We start from the raw sequence: 12799 nt of genomic DNA, 5'->3' as shown, positions 1-12799 counted from the left end.
ATATCAGAATGTATTCTTCCCCTCCACTCCTGCTCTCTCATGCTCTATTTCTCAATAGGAATAAACTTAAAAATCTAACAAAAACCCAAAACACTACAATAAAACAAAATGAAAGTCTAATAACACAATAAAACTACCAGAATCTAACTGGCATTTATATAACTGTGAACACAACTGCATAATTTACTTTTTTCTTTCAAAGATTTTATTTATTTATTGAGAGGGAGATAAAGAGTGTGAGCAGGGGAGGGGAAGAGAGGAAGAAAGAATCTCAATCAGACTCTGCTCAGAGCCTATCTTGGGGCTTGATCTCATGACCTTGAGATGATGACCTTTGCCAAAATCAAGAGTCAGACACTCAAATGACTGAGCCATCCAGGCGCTCCAGAATATACTTCTTTTAAGTACCCACTAAATATATACCAAGATAAAGCAGATTCTAGGCCATAAGACAAACCTCATCAAACAAAAATAATGGGACCATAATGCAATCAAACTAGAAATCAGTAATAGAAAAATAACAGGAAAATCTACAAATATTTGCAAACTAAAAACACAGACTTCTAAAGAACTGGTGGGCCAAAGAAAAACTCAAAAGACGTTTTCTTAAAAAACAAAATTGAATTAAATGAAAATAAGAAATGTGAAAATTTGTGGGACATAGCTAATGTAGTGCTAAGAGTGAAAATTTATAGTATTAAATGTTTACCTTAGAAAAGAAGGGAAGTCTCAAATCAATAATTTAAGCCCTCACCTCAAGAAACTAGAAAAAGAACAAAATAAACCCAAAGCAAAGGATAGAAATCATGTAAGTAAGCAGAAATATTAAATTAAAATTTAAAACAGAAAAATAGGAAACATTACACAAAAAAATTCTTTCAAAATCAATAAAATTGACAGAAAAAAAGGATGCAAATTACCAATATTAGGAATAAATTAAAGAATGTCACTCTGGGGATCCCTGGGTGGCGCAGCGGTTTAGCGCCTGCCTTTGGCTCAGGGCGCGATCCTGGAGACGCCGGATCGAATCCCACGTCAGGCTCCTGGTGCGTGGAGCCTGCTTCTCCCTCTGCCTATGTCTCTGCCTCTCTCTCTGTGTGTGCCTATCATAAATTAAATAAAATAAAAATTATTTAAAAAAAAAAAAGAATGTCACTCTGTACTCTGCAGACTCAAAAGGACAATGTAACAAACAACTCTACACACATAAATTTGACAATTTAGGGAAAGTTAAGCGTCCGACTCTTGATTTCAGCTCAGGTCATGATCTCAGGATTGTGAGACTGAGCTTCACTTAAGATTCTCTATGTCCCTCTGCCCTTCCCCTCGCTTAAAAAAACTGACCGATGAAATGGACAAATTCCTTGAACAGCACTATCACAACTCACTCAATATGAATCGGATAATTTGAATAGCCCTATAACTGTAAGGAAATTGAATTTGTAACTTAAAAACTCAAAGAAAAATCTCCAGGTTCAGGTGATTTCACTGGGGAATTTTACCAAACTTTTCAAGCACTGACAGCAGTGATATACAATCTCTTCCAGAATACAGAAGAGAAAGGAATATTTCCCAACCTATTTTATAAAGCCATTATTATTCTGATACCAACATCACACAAAAACAGTACAAAAGAGAAATCTGGACAAAGGCACACAGAAGTCCTCAACAAAATATTAGTGTATCAAATCTAGGAACATATAATAAGAATAGCCAGGACAAAGTGGGCTTTATTCAGGGAATGCAAGGCTTCAATACTCAAAAACTAATCAGTGTAATCTACCAAATTAACAAAGTAAAAGAGAAAACCTCATCACCATATCAACTGAAACAGAGGAAACGTAAGAAAATTCAACGTCCATTTGTCAGAAAAACAGTCAGCAAACCAGAAACAGAAGACGACTACTTCAGACTCATACAAGTCATCTATTAAAAAAACTCTTCAGGGAAACCCGGCTCAGTGGTAGAGCATCTGCCTTTGGCTCAGGTCGTGATCCTGGGGTCCTGGGATAAAGTCCCACATCAGGCTCCCCACAGGGAGCCTGCTTCTTCCTCTGTGTCCCTGCCTCTTTCTGTGTCTCTCATGAATAAATAAATAAAATTAAATTAAAAACCTCTACAGCTAACATCATACTTATCTCTGAAAGGCTGATTGCTTTTTTTTTAAGTAAACTCTACCCACAACATGGGGGTCAAACTCATGACCCCAAGACCAAGAGTCCCATGCTCTACTGACTGAACCAGCAAGACACCCCTGAAAGCCTGACTGCTTTTACCCTTAGACTGAGAACAAGGTAAGTATGTTCACTCTCACTATTCCTATTTATCATACTCAAAGTCCTAGCCAGGGGGAACAGGTGACAAAAAAATAAATAAATAACTAAAACACTTACAGATTAGGGGAAAAGTAAATAAAAACATCTCTATTCACAAATTACATGAATGTCTTTACAAAAAACTCCAAGGAATTAAAAAAAATCCTAGAACTAATAAATGAGTTTAACAAGGACACTGGATACAAGGCAAAACACAACAGTGAATTGTATTTCTATATCCTAACACTGTACAATTTCAAACCAAAGTTTGTATTTGTTTAAGTAATCTCTACACCCAAAGTGGGGCTGGAACTCACAACCCTGAGATCAAGAATTGCATGCTCTTCCAAATGAGCCAGCCAGGTGCCCCTGAAACCAAAATGTTTATGTGACATAAAAGTTCCCCCAAAATTAAATACTTTGGTGTAAATTTAATAAAACATGTACAGGATCTATATGCTGAAAACTACAAAACACTAATGAAACAAAGAACTAAATAAATGAAAAGATGTGCCATGTTCACAAACTGGAGGACTCAAAGTAAAAACAGCCTTCTCCCCAAACTGATCCATGGTTTAATTCAGTTCCAAAGCACCAGCAGGACTTTTTGTAGTTGAGACAAGCTGATTCTAAATGTTAAATGGAAAGGCTTAGATAAACTAGAATAGCTAACACAATTTTGAAAAAAGAATAAAATTGGAGGAAATCATACTAGCCAATTTTAAGACACCATAAAGCTATACTAATCAAGAGAGTGTGATACTGGTAAAGAGAAAGATATATAAATCAATAGAACAGAAAAGAGGGCCCAAAAATAAACTGACATGAATTCAGCCAATTGATTTTTGACAAAGGTGCAAAAACAATTCAATGGAGAAAAGACTTTTCAACAAATGGTGATGGAAAATTGGACATTCAGATGTAGACAAGTAAGCATTTACCTAAACCTCACACTGAATGCAAATAATTTTAAATGGATCATACATCTAAATGTAGAACTATTCAGGCCCTTGATGGCTCAGTTGGTAGAATTTGCAACTCTTGATCTAGGGGTTTTGGGTTCAAGCCTCATGTTGGGTGTAGAGATTACTTAAAATCTCAGGGGCACCTGGGTGGCTCAGTAGGTTAACCATCTGTCTTCAGCTCAGGACATGATCTCAGCATCCTGGAATCAAACCCCATGTCAGGATCCCTGCTCAGCAGGGAGTCTGCCCCCCCTCAAATAAATAAATAAAATCTTTAGAAAATAAAATAAAATCTTTAATAAAAAATTTAAAAATAAAAGTAAAACCATGGGGATCCCTGGGTGGCTCAGTGGTTTAGCGCCTGCCTTCGGCCCAGGGCATGATCCTGAAGTCCCGGGATCAAATCCCACATTGGGCTCCCTGCATGGAGCCTGCTTCTCCGTCTGCCTATGTCTCTGCCTCTCTGTGTGTGTGTCTCTCATGAATAAATAAATAAAATCTTAAAAAGAAAAAAAAAAGCCAGACACCCTCTAACAAAGGCTCTACCATTTACGTATTAAAAAAAAATAAAAGTAAAACCATTATTTTTAGAAGAAATCTTTTAGAAGGTGAAAATGTTGACCTGGGGTTAGGTAGAGTTCTTAGACATCATACCAAAAATTTCCACAAAAGGAAAAATCGATAAATCAGACTTCACAAAAATTAAGAACATTTGTCTTGTGGACAATACTGTTAAAAGAATCAGAGACAAGCTACAGACTGTGAGAAAACATTTGCAAAGCACATATCTACCAAATAACTTGTTTCCAGAACATAGAAAGAACCCTCAAAACTCACCACAAGAAAGCAAACCTTACCCATTTGAGAAATGGGCAATACTCTTGCCTAGGTTCTCATCAAAGATTATATATGCCAAATACACACATGAAAAGATCTTCAAAATCATTAGTCATTAGTTAAAGACACACTAAACCATGGGATACCACTACATGCCTATTAGAATGGCTAAATTTAAAATTACTGAAAATACCAAGTGCTTAGGAGGATGTGGACAACTAGTACCCTCACATGGTACTTGTAAAAATGCAAAATGATACAGCCACTCTGGAAATCATGAGCATGACAGTTTCTTATAAAGTTAAACATCCTTTATATGACCCTGCAATCCCACTCCTAGCAACACCCTACAGAAATGAACACTTATGTTCACACAAAAACCTGTACACGAGGGATGCCTGGGTGGCTCAGCGGTTGGGTGGCTGCCTTCAGCTCAGGTCATGATCCCAAGACCTGATCCGCCTGTGTCTCTGCCTCTCTCTCTGTGCCTCTCATGAATAAATAAATAATAATAAATAAATATTTTAAGAAACAAAAACAAAAAACCTGTACATGAATGTTTATAACAGCTCTATTTAAAATCACCGAGAATTTAAAAATAATAAAATAAAATAAAATAAAATAAAATAAAATAAATAAAATAAAATAAAATAAAATAAAATAAAATCACCAAGAATTGTAAACACTCCAAATGTCCTGATGGACAGTGGGTGGATGTATAAACAAACTGTAGCACATCCACCTAATGGAACACTACTTAGCAATGAAAAAAGAAGAAACTGTTGATGCAGGCAACAACTTTGAAGAATCTGAAAGGCTTAAGCTGAGTGAGAGAAGACAGCATCAAAAGGTTACAATATCTGGGATGCCTGGGTGGCTCAGGGGTTAAGAGTCTGCCTTCCAGCCCAGGGCCTGATCCTGGAGACCCACCACAGAGTCTCAGGTCAGGCTCCCTGCATGGAGCCTGCTTCTCCCTCTGCCTGTGTCTCTGCCCACTCCCCCTCTCTCTGTGTGTCTCTCATGAATAAATAAATAAAATCTTTTTTAAAAAAGGTTACATATTGTATGATTCTACTTATATGACACCTGGAAAAGTTTAGTAATTGCCAGGGGTTAGGGGTAAGAGGAAGGATATAAAAGGATAGCATGAATAGGGATGGGGTGGTGGTAGTAAGAACTGTTCTATGTCCTGACATGGTGACTGCATTCATCTAAAATTCATAGAACTGCGCGCACTCCTTAAAAAGTCAATTTTTATTTATAATCTTAAAATTTTAAAGAAGTAGAATCAGATTTTAACACAGGCAGTCTGACTCCTGTGATGATCAGCTCCTACTACTCCGTTGATGTAAAGCACTATACCAAAACAGTTAAGTTCTTAGAAAATAATCCTGATGGGGATCCCTGGGTGGCGCAGCGGTTTAGCGCCTGCCTTTAGCCCAGGGCGCGATCCTGGAGACCCGGGATCGAGTCCCACGTCGGGCTCCCGGTGCATGGAGCCTGCTTCTCCCTCTGCCTGTGCCTCTGCTTCTCTCTCTCTCTCATGAATAAATAGATAAATAAAATCTTTAAAAAAGAGAGAGAGAAAATAATTCCAAGCATAATAAATAAAAAGCGGACAATAATGCTTTACATAAATCCTCTTCTCTAAATATTGTTTTCCCCAAATTTAATTTTAAAGATTTTCCCAGCCAATGCAGTCTAATCATAGTAGAAAAGGACGGGATGAGCTAAGTCACTGATCAAAAGAGTTGTGTCTTGTTTTTGCTTTAGGTCTTTTTTGTTTTTTGTTTTTTTTTTTTTTCATCTCGGGCTGTACTGAGCACAGGTACGGTTGTGTTCATAAACACCGAAGAACTTGTAGGGTTCAAGGAGCTTGTGCAGGAAATACGAGGAGTTCTCTAAAACCCAGAGACGTGAAGGGCCCTGTCAGACTTTCCTGGCACTCCCGAAAGCGAAGCTAGCGCTCCTCGCACGCCCTCCGGTGCCCAGGGCCCCTCGGGTCCCCGACCTAGCGACGCCGCGCAGCCCGGCTCATTCACAGTCTCGCGGGTCTCCAAGGGCGGGGCGCCGCCGGTTAGGACGGCGGCTCGGGAAGCCGGGCAGAGCCGGGCGCGCTCCTGCGCAGCCGACTTCACCCGGCTCTTGACCCCCCGGGCTGGGGTCTCGCCCGGCCTGGGCCGCCCCCTCCCCGGCGGCTCCCAGGGGCTGGAGGCCGGCGCCTCGCCCCCGCTCCACCCCGCCCCGCCCCGCCCCGCCCCGCGGGGCAACCCCGGGGACCCACACCCGGGAGCGCCGGGAGCGCCGGGAGCCCCGGGCCGCTGGGCGCCGAGGGCGGGCGCCGGGCAGGCAGCCTGGACGCGGCGCCCAGCGGCGGCGGAGCGGGGTGCTCGGCGGCCGGGGCCAGCGGATGGGCGCCCGGGCCTGGAGGCCCCTGCCCCCCACGCCCCTCCACAGTCCCCGGACCCCGGCGGGAGGGGGCCCTTCCCCCGCGGGCCCGGGGGAGCGCCCCGCCGCTGCGGAGGGCGAGCCGGAGCCGCGCCGCCGCCCGGACCCGCGAGCCGCTACTCACCGTCCCCCGCCGGCCGCGGACCCGCCGCCGGGCGCCACCGGCTCCTCCTGGTCGCGGCGCAACCGCCGCCGCCGCCGCCGCCGCCGCCGCCGCCCACCGCGCCAGCTCCCTCGGCGGGGCCGCCTGGCTGGCTCGCGCCCTCCTTCGCTCTTCTAAGAACGACTAGGATTTTTTTGAACGAACTTTGTTGGCGGCCGGGCTCGGAAGCAGCGTCTCAGCAGCAACTCCGGCGAGGACGGTTGGGCGCGGGAGACTCGACTCGCCTCGTCCGGGGACGCGCCGCTCTGCGGAGCATGCGCCGGGCTTGGTCTGCGCATGCTCCGCGCGGCCGGGGACCCCCCCCGCTCCGCCCCACCCCTGCCCTGGCCGCTGCCCCCGAGGGCGGCTCCTGGGCCCCGGCGGCGGCCAGGACCTCCTAGATCGTGGGCCCTAGCAAACGACTGACAGAGGACGGTCCGCGTAAGCTTCGCCTACTAAGTGATCGTGCTTCCAGAGTACTCCGAGGACTGGCCCCGCCCCGAATGCACACCTTATTTTCTTCGCCCAGTGGCACCGAGGGGTAGAATGAGCCAAAATGTTGAGCAAGACCGAGAACGCACTCATGGTCCACGCGTTACAGCTGGACAGTGGACATGTCCGAGATAGTTAACAATTCGAAGAACCAAACCAACAACTGAAAGGTACCCCCCCCCAAAGAAAGCAATAGAAACTTTGCTTGAGTTGTTTTTATATTTCAGAATACGATAGAAAAGAGGGAATAAAGGAAAATACCAAGTGTTGGCAAAATACTCCAAGTGACCTAGGAAATGTTGGGGTTCGGAGCTCATAGCTAGGATAGAATTCTTGAGGGACGCCTGGATGGCTCAGTGGTTGAGCACCTGCCTTTGGCTCAGGGCCTGATCGAGTCCCATATCGGGCTCCCTGCAGGGAGCCCGCTCCTCCCTCTGCCTGTGTCTCTGCCTCTCTCTGTGTCTCTCATGAATAAATAAATAAAATCTTAAAAAAAAAAAAAAAAAGAATTCCTGAGAAGTGTTCAGTGCAGAAAGATGCTTTTATTAAAGCTCTGGGACAGGACTCGGCCGAAAGAGCTGCTCTGGGGTCGTGAGGAGTGGCAGATTATATACTTTCAAGTTGAGAGGGAATTAGGGATAGTTAAATCTCTAAGGAATTTTGGAAGCAAGGTTTCCAGGACCTGGAGGGGGCTAGTTATTGTTAGGAAAACGTCATTTATTACCGTCTAATAAAGCCTAAGTCATGAGCCCTTCAGATGTTTATCAGTGGGCCATATATGCTTGGAGAATGATTGCTAACATATATCTTGGAGAGTAGAAATAAAGGAAGTTTTCAAAGGAATTTTTAAGTGTTAAAGCAGACTTACAGGATCCTGGGGGATTGGGGTCTGGATAATTTTAAGCTAAGATTACCTTTTACCCTTAGCAAAGTATTAACTTGGAGGCAGCTGAGTTCCTAGAGGAATGTCAATCTCCCTGTTTTAAGGACTCGTCAATGGGCTATAAGTAGTAAGGAAATTCAATTTCTCCTTGTGCCTTTGTTTCCCACATCACAAGGATGTGGAGTAACTGAATTCATCTACCTTGCTTCTGGAATGTAAACTAGGACAACTCCTTTAAAAAACAGTTTGGCTCTATTTCCTGAAGAAGTATATCCTATGACCCAGAAAGCAGTTCCACCTTTACAAAGCCAGCCAGGAGACATGAGTATTTAATGGTACACCAATAAACAGGAATACGATGTTCACAGCTGCACTTGTTTTAATGGCCCTCAAATGGAAAAACTCAAAAGACCATAAACAATAGAATAAATTAATAAATCCACACAGTGTTCACATAATGGAATACTATGCAACAATGAGAAGAATGACCCACAATGACCAACAAGAAATGGCTTAACTTCAGAAATGTAAATTTGAGCATAGAAAGTAAGATGCAGGGTGCCTACGGCACTCAGTGGGTTGAGCAGCCAACTCATGATTTTGGCTCAGGTACTGATCTCAGGGTCCTGGGATCTGGCTCTGTGCTCAGCAGGGAGTCTGCTTGAGGATTCTCTCTCCCTCTCCCATCGCCTCTGTCCCCTGCATATAGGCACCAGCGTGTGCGTGCATGTGCTCTCAAATAAATCTTAAAAAAAAAATGGTAGGGTGCAAAAAGTGTATACGGAATAAGTCCATTTCAGCCAAAAACAGAAAAAATTATCTGCTAAAATTTAGGGTAATGGTTACCTTGGCAGAAAAGGGACAGTGCCTGCGTGAGGAATTTCCAAGGTGTTAGTAAGGCTCTCTGTACATTTTCTGTATATGAATTATATTTTACATACTGTAGTTTTTAGAATTAAAAATTTTAAATCTGTTTTATCTATAATTCCAATATATTTTTCTAAATGTAAACATAGTGATTTGGATGCCTGGGTGGCTCAGGGGTTGAGCGTCTGCCTTTGGCCCAGGGTGTGACCTTAGAGTCCCGGGATTGGGTTCTGCGTTGGCCTCCCTGCATGGAGCTTGCTTCTCCCTCTGCCTACATCTCTGCCTCTCTCTTTCTGTGTCTCTGATGAATAAGTAAAATAAAAATAGTGATTATTCACAAGAAATTTAATGTCAAGTAGCCAGTGGACTTATCTCTAGGATTTGGTTGGTAGTCTCTTCAACTTGAGTAATGTACTCCCTTTAAAAGAAAAGGAAACACCCAATTGAGAAATGGGCAAAGGATTTATATAGATGTTTCTCCAAAGAAGATGTACAAATGGCTAATAATTACACAAAAAGAGTCTCGATATCACTCATCATTAGTAAAATGCAAATCAAAACCACACGAAAATACTATTTCACACCCATACAAATAGCTGTTATAAAACAAAACAAAATAAAAAACCCAAAATATCAAGTGTTGGCAAGAATGGTGAGAAATCGTGACCCCTGTTCCCTGCCAGTAGAAATGTAAAATGGCACAGTCATTATGGGAAACAGTATAGCAGTCCCTCACAAAATTAAAAATAGAATTACCATCTGATCCAGCAATTTCACCTCTGGGTATATACTCAAAAGATTTGAAAGCAAGGAAACAAACAGATATTTGTACAATTATGTCCACATCAACATTATTTACAAAAAGTGGAAGCAACCAAAATGTGCATCAACAAATGATAAATGTGTTAGCTGGGTAAAGAATAGGCAGGAGAGGTGCCCTCGTGGCTCAGTTGGTTGAGTGTCTGCCTTCAGCTCAGGTTGTGATCCCAGGGTTCTAGGATCAAGCCTGTTGGGCTTCCTGCTCAGCGAGGAGCCTCTTCCTCTTCCTCTACCTACCACTCCCCCTGCTTGTGCTCTCTCTCTTCTGTCAAATTAATGAATAAAATCTTAAAAAAAAAAGAATAGGCAGAAAAAACTTTATGTAGAAGGAGAAACATGTACGGGGGCCTGAGGCAGGAAATAATTTGGTGGATTTGAGGAATCAAAAGGGAGGTAGTGTGCAAGAATAAGGTGGTAAGCGGTATAACATGAAGTAGCGAGGGACGCAGGGGCCAGATCATGAAGACCCTGTGGGTCAATATAGCAATTTGGATTATATTGCAAGTACATTGGGAAGCCTTTGAAGGGTTTTAGAGCAGGGATAAGGAGATCTACTTGGAAGATTTATCTCACTGCTGTCTAATGAATGAAAGCACAGAACAGATGAAACTAAGGGACCAGTGGAAGACTGGTCCAGAAGAGAGATCATGGAGGCTTAACGGAGGTGGTACAGAAAAAGTGGATGGATTTGTTTTTGTTTTTTTTTTAAGATTTTATTTATTTATTCATGAGAGAGAGAGAGAGAGAGAGAGAGAGAGAGAGAGAGAGAGTGAGAGACAGGCAGAGGGAGAAGCAGGCTCCATGCAGGGAGCCCGTTGCAGGACTCCGTTCCAGGACTCCAGGATCATGCCCTGGGCCAAAGGCAGGCGCTGAACCGCTGAGCCACCCAGGGATCCCCTGGATTTGTTTTTAGTTTTGGAGGTAGAATCCATAGGACTTGGCTATGAAACAGGAACAAGAGGGAATGTCAGGAATGATTCACAGGTTTTTTGAATGACCACCTGAGATTCTGACACCTAATTCCAATGTGTGGGGGTTCCCCACCACCACCACCAAGCAATTCTCAGACACCAGCTGGTTGTCCTACAATTTAACTCAATTTTGACACTTACCATCTAGAGATAGCATAAGTTTCCTCAGGCTAAGGATTCAATCCTCCAAGACTGTCTTCCACCTTCAACCCACACACACATTTTAGAAGCTCAGGTTATCACCTGTGCGTCTGACCAATTCCTTATAGATTGGAGGCTCCAATGACCTCTTCCTCGGTTTTGATTAATTTGCTACAGTGGCTCACAGAACTAAGAAACATTTTACTTAGTAGATTACCAGTTTATTATGAAAGAATATAACTCAGGAACAGCCAGATGGAAGAGATGCATAGGGAAAGAGCATGGAGCTTCATGCCCTCTCCAGGTGTCTATTCTTCCCACATCATCATTGGTTCATCTACCCAAAAGCTCTCTGGTCCAGTCCTCTTGGGTTTTTTATGGAGGCTTCATTACATAGGCATGATTGGTTAAACTATTGACCATTGGTGATTGAGTCAACCTCCAGGTTCTCTGCGTTCCCTCAGGGGATGATGGGAGTTATTGGGGAGCAGGTGAGACTTGAAATTCCAACCTTCTGATTACATGGTTGGTTCTCCTGATAGGGAGCACCCCCCCCCACCCTTAGGTGGCTAGCAAAATCCTGATTCTGCTGCTTTCAACATTTAGGAAATTTCTTGGATTTTAGGAGTTTCATGCCAGGAACAGGGACAAGGACCAAACATACTTATTATAAATCACAATATCGAGGCAGTCCGGGTGGTTCAGCGGTTTAGCGTATGCCTTCAGCACAGGGCGTGATCCTGGAGACCCGGGATCGAGTCCCACGTCAGGCTCCCTGCATGAAGCTGCTTCTCCCTCTGTCTGTGTCTCTGCCTCTCTCTCTCTCTCTCTCTCTCTTTCTGTCTCTCATGAATAAATAAATAAAATCTTTAAATATAAATAAATAAATATATAAATAAATAAATCACAATATCACATCACCTTGCTAATAGTGGTCACTATGGTACTACTAATAATCCCTAGCCAGTGGGAGTCTGGGAATAGGTCAGTTCTTTCTAGATTTCCTTTTTTGGTTTGTCATCAATTATTCTTGTCTCATACAGACTGGTATTTACCATCACATACATTTCTGGGTTTAGGGTGCTTATCAATCATTAGAACATAAAAAAATCTTTTTTTTTCCTTCACTGCCAGGTCATTCTCATGTATAAATTTGCTTTTGTTGAAATAGTGTGCCAAGAGATGTCCTCTCTGAAAGCGCTGTACTATCTGGGCAACTTTCCAATTTTTGAGGACCTCACCGATGGTACATGGTGTATCTGTGTGATACTCTTCCTAGTACAGCTATTGGATCATTTGTGTAGACATCCTTTCAATGATCTGGCAGTGTGTTTCTAAGAGCTTATTCACAATCAGCATTTTGTTATTCACTCTTTGATTTAAATTCTTGTTTGTTCGTTTGTTGTTTTGTAAAGGTTTTATTTGACAGAGAAAGAACCAGAGAGCACAAAGCAGGGGGAGCTGCAGGCAGAGGGAGAGGGAGAAGCCGACTCCCTGCTGAGCATGGAGCCTGATGCAGGGCTCGATCCCAGGACTCTGGATCATGACCTGAGCCGAAAGCAGATGCTTAGTTGACTGAGCCACTCAGGAGACCCTTTGATTTAAATTCTTTTTTTTTATTTTTATTTATTTATGATAGGCACACAGTGAGAGAGAGAGAGGCAGAGACACAGGCAGAGGGAGAAGCAGGCTCCATGCACCGGGAGCCCAACGTGGGATTCGATCCTGGGTCTCCAGGATCGTGCCCTGGGCCAAAGGCAGGCGCCAAACCACTGTGCCACCCAGGGATCCCTAAATTCTTAAAGCAGTTCTTTTTTTTTTTAATTTTTTTTGTTTTTTTATTTATTTATGATAGGCACACAGCGAGAGAGAGAGAGAGGCAGAGACACAGGCAGAGGGAGAAGCAGGCTCCATGCACC

At 43.2% G+C, this 12799-nt stretch overlaps 1 protein-coding gene across 1 annotated transcript in view; it reads right to left on the bottom strand.

The window, feature by feature from the left end:
- The window catches only part of RAB23 (RAB23, member RAS oncogene family), a 50453-nt gene extending 43474 nt beyond the window's left edge, over window positions 1-6979 (bottom strand). The window contains exon 1 of the mRNA XM_055329914.1: window positions 6690-6979. The gene's annotated coding sequence lies outside the window, so the exon portion shown is untranslated. The remainder of the gene's footprint in view (window positions 1-6689) is intronic.
- Window positions 6980-12799: the final 5820 nt, after the last annotated feature.

Source organism: Nyctereutes procyonoides, unplaced genomic scaffold, assembly GCF_905146905.1.
Source record: "Nyctereutes procyonoides isolate TBG_1078 unplaced genomic scaffold, NYPRO_anot_genome, whole genome shotgun sequence".
In the NCBI taxonomy this organism is placed as follows: domain Eukaryota; kingdom Metazoa; phylum Chordata; class Mammalia; order Carnivora; family Canidae; genus Nyctereutes; species Nyctereutes procyonoides.
This window is presented reverse-complemented; position numbering and strand designations above follow the sequence as displayed.